We start from the raw sequence: 12663 nt of genomic DNA, 5'->3' as shown, positions 1-12663 counted from the left end.
GAGTAAAGTAAGAGAGATGGAATAAAGTAGAGATAAAAGTGTTTCCATTTTTAGTAATGGGTCATCTTGATTGGGATAAACTAAAAAGGAAAGTGAGTCATCTTCAACGGGACGGAGGGAGTACATTTCTTAAAACTCGTGTCCGATCAAATGGTGAGAAATTATTAGGGACGGAGGGAGTACTAATCTATACTTTCAACCATGGATTAATGTAATAATTATGCATAAAATATATGTCCCCATATATAGATAACCACAGCTCATCATGCAGTGAATAGAATAATAAACTCAAATGTATTTATAATTTTCAACAAATGGGAGTGATTAATTGCTAACTCATCATTTAATTGATAACTATAATTAATTTAAGATCATAAGATTTTAGAAAACTTGTGGTCTACAATTTGCCCCGTGTAATTTTTATTTTTATTAATTAAATCGAAAAAGATAAAAAAACTACTAAATTAGGGTTTTAGATTAAAATGTCAATATAGTATTTCAAAAATATCAACACAATGCTTTGAGAATATTAACGCATTGCTTATATTGACATTCTACATGTATTATATTGACATATTTTATATATCATGTTAACATTTGTTGCTGTACGAAAAAATTGAAAAATTTTGAATTTGTTTTCAAATTTTTACATCGGAACATATGCAAGTGAGATCTCGTTAGAATCCTTATGAAATTATCTTTAATTTGATATATGTTGTGTGAAAAAATAATTTAAATCGAGAAAGTTATATGCGTTTTAAAGTTATGAGATATTTTTCAAAAGTTAATTACAACTAATTTGTTGTAAATCCTTATTTACTTTTTTTTTATCGTTGAAGCTAATGATCTAGACCCTTAATTTAAATATCTAATAACTACAATTAAATATTGAGTTAGCAATATAACACTTACCTGAGAAATGTATTGGAGTTTTTATTGATAAGATTAGTTTAAATAGTAGCACGGAATGGAAGAATCAAATCTCAACGCTAAATCACCATTTTAGAAATAGATTTGATTGAAGGAATCATCAAAATGTGGGGAAAATGCCGTTTGAAGTTAGTGAAGACTTGTTTTATAATTTTGCAAAACAAGCTTTATAAGTATTCTCGTAAAAAAGATAACAACAATTTTGCAATTATAACATCAATTAAGATTATATTACTTGCTCAAGACCAAAATATTCTCACTGTCTATTTTATACTCCATTCTAATTTAATTAATGTTACATGTTGATGTTGGCACAACCGTACCTTCGTCTTAGAGCATCTATAGTGGTGGACGAGCTCGCGGACGAGTGACCGGCGAGCCGCTCGTCCACCATTAGGCGCAGCGAGCGCCTCGCGGACGAGCCAGACTCGTCCGTCGTTTTTCGCGGTCGTCCTCGCGCTCTTCCACCACAGTGGTCCCCGATGGACGAGCGCACGGACGTCCGTGTATTTTCGATTTTTTTAAAACTATATATATATGGCTCATTGCACTTTATTTTCATTTGCACCACTTGTTTTTACGAGTTTCTCTCTCTCTCTACTTTCATTTCTAATCAAGATAAATGGAGCACGACAGCGACTCTCCAGCCATGAGTGAATCCCAAACTCCGACGTTCCCCGTTGGAGTTGGAATGGGCGGGAACGCCTCCGGGATGGCCGGCATGCATCCCCAAATGGAGGGGATGATGCCCGGGTACTACAATATGTACCCGTGGGCCGGGATGGCATGGATGAAGCCCCAGATGGTGGGGACGGGGACGAGCGGGGTGATGCCCCAGATGATGCCGCCGATGAAGCCCCAAATGGCAAGCATGAGCGGGATGATGCAGGGACAGCCTGCCGCCGCGGGGTAGTAGAGTGGGGGTCCCCACATCGCCCGGGGATAATGTCTACCGCCCTACAATTGATTTTTGACAGGTGCATCTCAGACATGTACTCTACTAGAGTCTCAGTTCACTTCTAATGAGACTTTCTCACTAGAGGAGTTGGGTTTATCCCCGATTAGGGTGCCTCCCACTCAGAGTCCACCGGCTGTAGGACGTCGGGGCAGGGGACGCGGCAGGGGCAAGGGCAGGGGTCGCGGCAAAGACAAGGGGGTGGTAGGTGAGCCGTAGGGGAGGACGAGGAACGGAGGACTGCCTGGTCTGAAGCAAATTGCGAGGCTCTGTCCAAGGCGTGGATCAATGTTTGCGATGATCCAATAGTGGCGACCAATCAGAGAGTCGGCAGAATGTGGACACGCATCGCCGAAGCCTATTGTGAGTTTAAGTTGGCGGAGGGAAAGTTTCACTCACCGGAGGAGTGCCTGAAGCAATAGGATCGAATTAAGACCACGGTCTCCCGATTTGCCGGCATCTACGAGAACAACACCTTCATGCAGCACAGTGGCCAGACGATGGAGGATGTGAAGACCTTGTCGATACAACAGTTCCCCGAGGCCGGGAAGCACGACGCCTTCAAATACTGGGACGCATATGTGTTACTGATGGGATCCGCCAAGTTTCGTGCGGGAGTTGAAGCTGGCTGGCCGAAGCGGCAGATGGTCAACACCGCCGGCGAGTACAGCAGCAGTGCCGGTTCCCACGACCTCCCCGACGATGTCGTCGACGCTCCGACCCCTCCTTCGTTTTCCCCCCGCCGTCAGCCGGTTGGGCAAAAGACAACAATGTGGATGTCTAGGGGAGGCGCCGATGGGTCCCAGGAGGTCCAATTGGCAGCTCCTAGTGTCCAGCCGACTCCCGAGTTCGCCCACCTCGCGCGCATGCAGCAGCAACAGCAGGGCATGATAGACGTCATAGAAAAGGGACGGGGGGCGACAGACCCCTTATACAAGGAGATGCTGAAGGGGGTCATCGACAGTATGAAGCGCGATTTGGGACTCCCACTCCTCGGCACAGGGGAAGCCTCTGGGGACTCCGATGCCGCCGGGTCTGGCCAAGGGGAGGACGAGGTGTGTGTTTTATTAATGTATTTTTTTATTATATATGTTTTTTTTTAATTTATATAAAATGGTTTCATTTCCCCCGTATTTGTGTAGAAATTTAATTTCGTATTTGTGAATTTGATTGTTGGGATGTCCTAGTGCTTATCATAGTGCTTGTCCACTATTATGCAGTGGGATGTCCTTATGACGTGGCAGGAGGTGTTTTTGGTAGTGCTGACAATTTTTACACGACACGATAATCCGACACGAATCTGCACGAAATTATTGGGTTTGGATCAAGCATTATTAGATTCGTGTTCTTATCAGGTTGACCCGTTAAGAACCCAATAATTTCGGGTTGGGTTCAGGTTGGATGCGGGTTGGATACCGATAACCCATTAAGAAATAATATTATTATTTTTATTATTATTAAAAAAATATGTTTTACTTTAATTTTTAAATTTATTGTAAATCTGGTTTAAATCATACTCCTTCCGTCCACGAAAAATATGGCATATTTGCCATTTTTGGTTGTCTGCAAAAAATGGGGCACATTCGAAAAAAGGAAAGTTTTCAACAACTTATCTCTTACTTTTTTTCTCTTCTCTCTTACTAATAATATGAACCTCACATTCCACTAATAATACTTCTCTTATTTTTTTCTCTTATCTTTTACTTTTTTCCCTTCTCTCTTACTAATAATATGAACCCCACATTCCACTAACACTACTTCTCTCTTATTTTACCAATTCTGCATTAAAACCTGTATCATTCACAAAGTGCCCTATTTTTCGTGGACGGAGAGAGTATAAAACAAATTTTAACGTGTACATTAGGTTGAAAAATAAGGTTTGATCGTGTAATATTAGATTTAATCGTGTAATATTAGGTTATAATTGTATAATATCAGGTTCGGATCGTTATCGTGTCGTGTCAACCCAAATTATATCGTGTGGTTAACGGGTTCGTGTCAGATGCGGGTCGTGTTCGAGTTTGAAGTTAGCAGGTTGAGTTCGTGTTCGAGTTTAGAGTTTTCTTAACAGGTCGGATTCGGATTAAGCATTATTGGGTTGGGTCGTTATCAAGTTGGTCTGATAACGACCCAATCTGCACGATTTGCCACCCCTAGTTTTTGGGATGTCCTAGTGCTAGTATGTGGGGACATCAACGACACCGTGGATGCTCTTAAACCCTAAACCCTAATACCCAAATTTCAATTTTTCGTAAATTTCCATTTATTCGTCCACTCTTGGCAGTCACGATGCTCAATGTTCCGGTTAACCACAAGACAACGCCGTCTTCTATCCCTTCGGTTCTTCACCTCATCTCCGGCGTTCTGCTCGATTAGCTCCGCAGCCGCCGTCACGGATTTCCCGCAAAACGATGCTGTCTCACAAATTATCTGCCATTTCATATCTTCTCCGCCTCGTTACAGTCACGAGCTCTTATTAAATTCCCTCAGAAACAGCAATTGGTTCAGGAAGGAAGTTCCCGAGTTGGAACCTTCGGAAATTGACTCTATCATTGAAAAAATTAGCTCGCAAAGTGCAATAGAGTTCTTCTTATTGCTGCAAAATGAGTTTGGGTTCAAGCACTCACAGAACTCGCTGTTCTTCATTGCGCATTTATTGGCTGAGAAGAGGCGGTACCGTGCGCTGTTCTGTCATATGCGGGTGGTTGTTGAGGAACAAGGTAGCCCGTATTTTCAAGGGAAAATCGGGTTTATGGGGGAGTTTACACTAAATATTACGTAAATGTACCCATTTTGTTATCTATTCCACAAATGGGAAAAACGCCAACCACATTGGCGTTTTTATTAGTAAATACGCCAACGTCATTGGCGTGTTTTAAGGTAAATACGCCAACGATGATGGCGTTTTATACTTGTGCCGTATTTTGGGTGTATGCTCTCGGATTGTAATTACGATTAAACACGCCAACTTGGTTGGCGTGTATAAATAAAAAAACGCATTTGTAAATGGCGTGTTTTCTTTGTTGAAACGCCGAACATATTGACGTTTTGTAAAAGACGCCAACCGGAGTGACGTATTTACTTAATCATGAAAAACGCCATTCTGAGTGGCGTGTTTAATCAGACTGATATACCAGGCGTTCCTCCCCCAAATCGCGAAAACCTCACAACACACAGCCTTCGCGATTTCTCCAGCTGCGCGCCTTCTCTCCGTGATTTCGGCCTACATTCATCAATCGGTGCTATTCTCCCCCAAATTCATCTATTTTATTCGGTTAGTATGCTTACCTTTTACATAATTATAGTAATTGGTGGATAGCTAGGGTTTGTAATGGGTTGTGAATTGAGTAGAAATATTATGCATTTTGGATTGGTTGAATGATATTATTGTTGATTATTATGTTGGATTGTGTTGGGTTTAAGTTAATTTGTGTATAAATTTGATTATAAGCCTAAACCCTAGGGTTTTTATAGCTAAAAAATTGGGCAAATTGTTTTGATTTATGTGGGTTTTGGTTGATTAGTTTAGATTGTTAAATTTGTTTAGGTTAGGCAAAATTGAAATTGGTAGGTTGGGCGAATTGTTAATTGAAATTGTTAATTTTGTATAGGTGAATTGGTTTATGATTTTGAATGTGCAATGTTGTGTAACTTGCTTATTTGATGTTGGTGTTCAATTTTGTGATATTGGATTAAATTGTATCTAATTATTGAAATGGTTTATGGTTGGTTATTGTTGAATTTGGTTTATGAAATTGGATTAAATGTTATGGTTGGTTATTGTTGAATTTGAATTATGTAGGTAAATTATGGCATCATCTTCAACCTCTCGTCGTCGGCTTGCATGTGGTCCTGCGGATCCATCTGTATTATATTTTCAGAGACAACACGTCTCTAACAACATATGGGCAGGAGTTCCATCCGAAGATGTACGCTGCCGACGATTTGAAGGAAAAATTTGGGATGTTCCCATCCAGCAACATGTCTTGACAATAGTGGACCAGATGGGGTTTGGGGGTATGTTAAGGTGTGGTAAACCAAAAGAAATTGACCACCATCTTATCACAGCTCTGATTGAACGTTGGAGGCCAGAGACTCACACGTTTCACTTTCCAGTCGGTGAAGCGACTGTGACACTGGAAGACGTGGAGGTCTTATGGGGCCTGAAAGTTGATGGAGAGGCTCTGACAACTTACATCCCCCCGACGGACGCGGGATATTGGACGGACAGGTGTATGGATTTTCTAGGATTCATACCGGAAGCATCCGAGTTGAAGGAAATGGCTTTTAAGCAGACGAGCTTATCGCGCCAATTGAGGATTGAGCTGTCTAATGACCACGAACACTACATATATGCTCAGCGGGCTCGTATCTATTGTCTGCTATTACTTGGTGGTCTGATGATCCCCAACGCCACCGGAAATAAAATTCCGTTCTTCTACCTACACTTTTTCATGGATATAGAACGGTGTTCTACATATAGCTGGGGTGGGGCGACGCTTGCTTGCTTGTACCACAATTTGTGTGAAGCGGCCGTTGGTCAGAGGACGGATGTAGGGGGAGCCTTAACTCTATTACAACTTTGGGCTTGGGAGAGAATCCCAAATATTAGACCGAGGATGCTAGATCCCGTGCATACAGACTATCTACCATGTGCAAGCGCGTAAGTTGTTCATTAATTGCGTTTTTAAACTTAATGTTCATCAATTTTCGTGTTCTTCGCTCATAATTTAAATTTTTTAGATGGAATGGCCCGGCGTCATATGTAAAAGCACCCGGACATTGTGTTGAAAATTTCCGAGATCAGTTCTCCATGATGCATCCTAATCAGGTACTTCATATATTTATAAAATGTTTTTGGTTTTTTGTTTTTTGTTTTTATGGAAATTATTTTGAAAAATTTGTATCACATGTAGTTTATTTGGAGGCCTTATCTCCACCGGGAGTTGCCGGAAAGTTGTGATGCCGGTCGTCCTATATGGATGTCGATCACAACGCTTATTTGTTGGAATCTGGCTGAGCCACACCTGCCACACCGAGTGTTGCGCCAATTCGGGATTGTCCAACCGTATATCCCGGATCTCCCCCGGTTCCACGGTTCTGATTTTTTGAAACAGGATCGCCGTGGAAAAGCTGGTCGGAATTGGGTTCAATGGCACGCCAATTATATACAGGAGTGGGACAACAGACACTTTACGATATGGACTGATCTGGAGGACAGTACTGAGCCTGTTGCAACGGAAGAATATATGAATTGGTTTCGCCAGATCACTGTGGTGTATTTAACCAAACCCGGCGTGCATGCTGAAGAGGGATTCCACGAAACCGCATCTTCTCATAACTTTACGGTACATTATTTATACTTAACTAAACCCTGATTACTTATTCAAATTCATATTATGATATGTACTTAACTTTGAAAAATTGTAGGTGGAGACGCTTCACAAAATACGTCACTATCTAAGTGGCCGAGCTGCGACAGGACATTTCTGTCCGGATATGGAAACCATTTCGAGGATGGTTGAAGAAGGACTGCAGATATCCGGGGAGCCTCAGCTGATGGACTACCCTCCTTCGCAGCGCTCTGCAATGGACGTGGACGTACCCATAAGGCAAAAGGCAAAACGACGAACCAAGCAGAAAACCGTCCGCGGAGAGTCGTCATCTCAGTTCGTACACGACTCCGATGACGATTTTGAGGACCCACCTCCACCGAGCTCTGCACTTCGAGGCCGTCATTCTATTAGCCATACCGGTGGTACCGGAGAAGATATTGGCCTCAGTGATGTCCCCGCTTCTCCACCGCGGTCGTCTGTGCAGGAGGATCTTGAGAACGCTGTTGTTCAAGATACTCCTCCCTCAAGGATCCCTAGATCTACATCTACTATTGGGAAAGGGATACGGCGTCTGTTTATGCGGAAACGTCGTGACGATTGAACTAATTTGAACTCTTGATATTACTGTAATTTGATATTGATGTTTTTTCATTTGATTTGAACTCATTGATTTTAAGTCTTTATGATTAAGTATTTGGATGTCTGAATTATTATTTCCTAGTAGAAATGAAAATGAAAACAGGCAAATAAAGAGATATTGGCGTTTTTGTGAATGCAAGTCTTTGTGAAAAACGCCAATGCTATTGGCGTTTTTAAGTTAGTTTATATTTTGCCCGTTTTTTCTACAACGAATGCGGACATTCTGAACAAACACGCCATTCCCGTTGGCGTTTTTAATAAGACGCCATTCCCGTTGGCGTGTTATTTAAAAACGCCAACGCTATTGGCGTTTTTAAGTTAGTTTATATTTTGCCCGTTTTTTCTACGACGAATGCGGACATTCTGAACAATGAGTCACAGCTGCCTTCAATTCCAACTTCGTTCTAAATTTAGTATGCAAACCGACATTGGTAGGATCCTTTTCACTCCAATAATGCACACTGGGATCATCACGCTCAAAGTTTTTGGGATCAAAACTATCATATGGACCTGGTAAGGTGCGAAAGTAGTTGATTCCAGGCTGTGGGAAATGTGGAACTACTCTTCCTCCAACTGCCCTTCCACCAACTGATGTTTCTCCAACTGCTGTTTCTCCAAGTGGAATGGATGGTCTTGAAGCAGCAAATTGTTCATCATCCGACGGATCACCATCTGAGTCTGTACTAACCGTGTCGGAATCTTCAGAATTATAAGGTGATTGTGGATCAAGAAAGTCGGCTTTATCAGGACCTATTATGTCCTCCACCACATCACAATTGTCACGATCCCCTAAATGCACGCCTCCAGCTTCAAAATCTTGTGTTGCAGCTAAATATGGTTCTTCGGCTCTCGTAGACGTACCAACATCAAAATCTTGTGTTGCAGCAAAATATGGTTCTTGGGCTCTCGTTGACGTACCAGCATCATAACTTATGACATGATGACTATGATGTTGAGTAATTGCCGAATACTCAACATATAATTCAATTACACCTCCAATAACCATACTCTCACTAAACATTAGTTGCATGCATACTTCTTCTAGTTGAACACCTATAAACGTGACTCCGGATCCAAAGCATATAGTACGTTTCCATATTATTTGAATATTGTTTTCATATATGCTTATCCCCATCCTTTCACAAATTTTTTCCACAAGGTCATCGTACGAAATTGTTTCATCCAACATAATGAATCCTTTAGCAAAAGGAGGATCATACGAAATAACTGCTCCGGGAATTATCTTTCCACCCCAATATAAATTGACACACCACGTCATACTATCTGCAATAATGTAAAACACAAATAAATATGTATTATTTTTACATTCATCATTATGTAGAGTCAGCCAAAAAATTGACAAAATAATTCTATTAAATACACTACAATATGTATTATCATAACAATCCATAAAATATACTATAACATATAATAGCATAACAATTGGTCAAAATATTTCCATTAAAATATATACTATCATAATAATCCATCAAAATATTAGTGTACCCATAATAATTGGTCAAACTATTATATTAATTACACTACAATATATATTATCACAACAATCAATCAAATATTGGAAGACTAATGTTTAGAAGAATGAGTCTAAAATTTGATATACTAACCGATTAGAAGGACTAATGGTTGAAAGAATTAGCCAAATTCAAAATATCCACGCTTAAATCCACCACCGGGTCGACCCGAGCGAAAGGTTTTTATGCGTTTGGGAAGGGTTTTCGCGTTTTGGGGAGGGAAAGTGTTTAGGGTCGCGATGTTGGGGGAGATCTGATAAGGATATGGTTCAACAGAAACACGCCGCTCAAATTGGCGTTTTTAAGCATAACACGCCAACCTCAGTGGCGTTTTTATTAATTAAACACGCCAACTACATTGGCGTTTTACCTTAAAACACGCCAACTTCATTGGCGTTTTTTCCCGCCGCTGTATTTGGCGAAAATACACCTCCAATACGACGCGAAGATAAACGCCAATGAGGTTGGCGTTTTTACTAATAGAAACGCCAATGTGGTTGGCGTTTTTCCCATTTTTGGAATAGATAACAAAATGGGTACATTTACGTAATCTTTAGTGTAAAGTGCCCCATAAACCCGATTTTCCCGTATTTTCAATGCAATGTGTATTCGTACTGATTATAACTGTTCATTTCTTAAATTCAGTTTGGGGGGATCCCGCGGTGGATATTGGAGTTTGTATGTGACACTTATAAAAGTTCTGCAGCGATTAATTCTGTTTAAATGACTGACTTTAATGTAAGTGAATTTGAACAAGATGAAGTTGGCACTTGGTTGCAAAACTATGGCCATCATAATATGCATAATTTAGTCTCATTCCATGAATCAAAAGGTTATTTGAGAGAAAGGGATGCATGGAATCTCATCTAGTTGTAAGGAAGAATTATTTATGGGTGCTCTGGAGATAGCTAATTTTTCATTTTATAGACGTTTTTGTTATTTTTCAGGCTCTGGATCTGCACCCTTGCTTTGTGAGCTGCTTTTTAAAAGCTTTAGGGGCTGGGACTCAAACCATGTGGTGTGGGATATTCTCGCATTTGTTTACTCCAGATATATGGTTCACGATGCTCTGGTTGTGCTGACAAGGATGAAAGACTTAAACATCCGGCCATCAATTATGACATACAATAGTTTGTTGCACAACTTGAGGGAAACTGATAGAGTGTGGGATTTTTATAGTGAACTTGAAGACAATGGACTATAACCAACTGATTATACATACTCAATTTTCCTTGATGGTCTTTGCAGGCAGTCCTTGGTTCTCGAAGCTATTAATTTCCTTAGGGAGATAAACAAGGAAGTGGCTGAGCCTTGTGTTGTTTGTTTCAACACTTTGATGTCAGGATTCTGTAGGAAGGGTTTAATAGGTATTGCTAAATCTTTATTCTGTATGATGTTCAAGTATGGATTAACTCCTGATAGATACAGTTACAATGTACTCATTCATGGGTTATGTGTTAGTGGTTCATTGGAAGAAGCCTTAGCCTTTGCAGTTGAGATGGAAAAGCGTGGATTACATCCTGATCAGGTGACTTATAACATCCTCTCCAAGGGATTTCGTTTACTTGGTACAATGAATGGAGTTTGGAAGGTTTCTGAGAAAATACTACAGACTGAAGCAGACCCTGGCCTGTTTACCTACACAATACTTATTTGTGGGAATTGCCAAACAGGTAACATTGAAGAGGGTTGTAAGCTGCGAGAGGAGATGATTTCTAAGGGTCTAAAGTTAAATGATATCTCATATCGTGCGTTACTAAGTGGCTTGTGTAGAAACGGACAGATAAATGAGGCTCTGAGTTTGCTTTCTGAGTTGAGTAATGACGGCTTAAAGCCAGATCTCTTTATGTGCTCTTCATCCATGGTCTCTGCAAGCTGGGGGAAGTAGCCATCCAACTGTACAGGGATACGTTTTTATATGGAGTCTACCAGAATTCTTTCCCTCACAGGTCCGTTTTGATTGGGTTGTGTGAGAAGAGAACTATGTTTGAGGCAAGAAGTTACTTTAATGCATTGGCAAAAGGTGGCTTTATACATGATATTGTACTGTATAATATTATGATTGATGGATATGTTAAAGTTGGTAATGTGGCAGATGCTGTAGGATTGTACGAAAGTTTATTGGAGAAAGGGATTCCTCCAACTGTAGTTACTTTCAACACCCTGATAAATGGATTGTGCAAAGCCAGAAAACTAGCTCAGGCCAGAAAGTGGCTAGATGGCATGAAGATGCACAATGTAGAACCAACTATCGTTTCGTATACTACAATTATGAATGCCTTTTGTGAAGTGGGAAAATTAGAAGATACCTTTGAGCTATTTGAGGAAATGAAAAAAAATGGTATTGAGCCAAATCAAGTAACTTATACAGTGCTTATGAAAGGGCTGTGTAAGCGAGGGAAGCTGGAAGAATCTGTTGCAATTCTCCGGGATATGTTAGCTAAGGGTATTTCTCCAGATCAAATTTTATATAATGCTTTGATCCAATGTTTTTGTAAAGCTCGAAACTTTAAAAGAGCATTTCAATTACATGCCGAGATGGTAAAGCTTAATATTAAGCCAAATATTGTGACATATAATATTCTTATCAATGGTTTATGTGTATATGGAGATCTGATTGTTGCTGAAAAGCTATTTTATGATCTCCAATGTCAAAGCTTCAAATTGCCGAAAGTTGCTTTCACTACTCTTATAAAAGCAAATTGTGCAAAGGGAGATGTTGAAAAGGCTATGGTACTCTTCCATCAAATGGCTGAACTGACTTTGAGATTTCACTCAAAGATTATAGTGCAGTAATTAATAGACTCTGCAAAAGATCTTTGCTGAATGATGCTATGGATTTTTTTCGAATGATGCTAGTTGGCAGTATAGCTCCTGACCAGCAAATTTGTTCAGTTATACACTACTCATTACACACCAAGCTGGTTTTGTCATTGCCGAGTTTCAAGTTTATGTTTTAATGATCAAATTTGGCTTTGCTCCTGGTTGAACTGTATGGAATGTGTTTGGTTTTGTTCATCACCAAGCATCCTCTAGTGATCAAATACGACGATAAGGTATGAAGCTCTTTAATGTTATGCAACTCAAGATCACTTACTGAAAGAAAAAAGAGGAGAGAAAGGAAAACTATGTTAACTTGTAAAAGACCTTCACCTTATGTTAACCTTTTTTTTTTTGAGAAAATGAATGCTTCTAATGGAATTTGACTACCACCCGTAAATTTTTCCTTTGTGAAGAAATAGAGATAAGAGCATCTCAAATAGCAATAGGC

The 12663-nt window shown here is 40.2% G+C and overlaps 1 pseudogene; it reads left to right on the top strand.

The window, feature by feature from the left end:
* Nucleotides 1–4181: 4181 nt before the first annotated feature.
* LOC121767854 lies at nt 4182–12381 on the top strand (annotated as a pseudogene).
* The last annotated feature ends 282 nt before the right edge of the window (nt 12382–12663 follow it).

The sequence above is a fragment of the Salvia splendens genome, chromosome 15, assembly GCF_004379255.2.
Source record: "Salvia splendens isolate huo1 chromosome 15, SspV2, whole genome shotgun sequence".
Classification (NCBI taxonomy): domain Eukaryota; kingdom Viridiplantae; phylum Streptophyta; class Magnoliopsida; order Lamiales; family Lamiaceae; genus Salvia; species Salvia splendens.
This window is presented reverse-complemented; position numbering and strand designations above follow the sequence as displayed.